This window comes from Camelina sativa, chromosome 4 (assembly GCF_000633955.1).
Source record: "Camelina sativa cultivar DH55 chromosome 4, Cs, whole genome shotgun sequence".
Lineage (NCBI taxonomy): Eukaryota > Viridiplantae > Streptophyta > Magnoliopsida > Brassicales > Brassicaceae > Camelina > Camelina sativa.
This window is the reverse complement of record NC_025688.1, coordinates 24,270,876-24,271,246: the sequence shown is the minus strand read 5'-3', so window position 1 is coordinate 24,271,246 and position 371 is coordinate 24,270,876. Positions and strand designations below refer to the sequence as shown.

Sequence of the window (371 nt, the reverse complement as noted above, 5' to 3'; positions counted from 1 at the left end):
AAAAAAAAAAAAAAAAAAAAAAAGGATTTTTAATAAAATAGACAATTTGAAAAACATCAGTCGCGGTTGAGAGAATTGTTTGATTAAACAAATTAACAAATGGGTGATTTTGAAACATACGATTGATTAAAAATCGATGAAACATATATCGATAAGATTAAGTACAAGTGATGATGATAAGAACCCCAGATCCAATAAAAACAACACTCAGAAATTAGAAGAGACGATATGCATTCAAAATCGATGATTGGATTAAAAAAAAAAATCAACGTAATTGGGGGGGGAGAGTGTTCGAAGATCACACAATCGAAAGGGTCTCAAAAATTACCTGAAAAAAAACAAATCTTTGTAGCGGCTGGAGGATGAAGAAG

At 30.5% G+C, this 371-nt stretch overlaps 1 protein-coding gene across 2 annotated transcripts in view; it reads right to left on the bottom strand.

Moving 5' to 3' along the window:
- LOC104782192 (actin-1) overlaps positions 1 to 371 on the bottom strand; it is a 7,605-nt gene extending 7,234 nt beyond the window's left edge. For both annotated transcript variants that reach the window (XM_019244938.1, XM_010507054.2), the window contains exon 1: positions 329 to 371. The gene's annotated coding sequence lies outside the window, so the exon portion shown is untranslated. The remainder of the gene's footprint in view (positions 1 to 328) is intronic.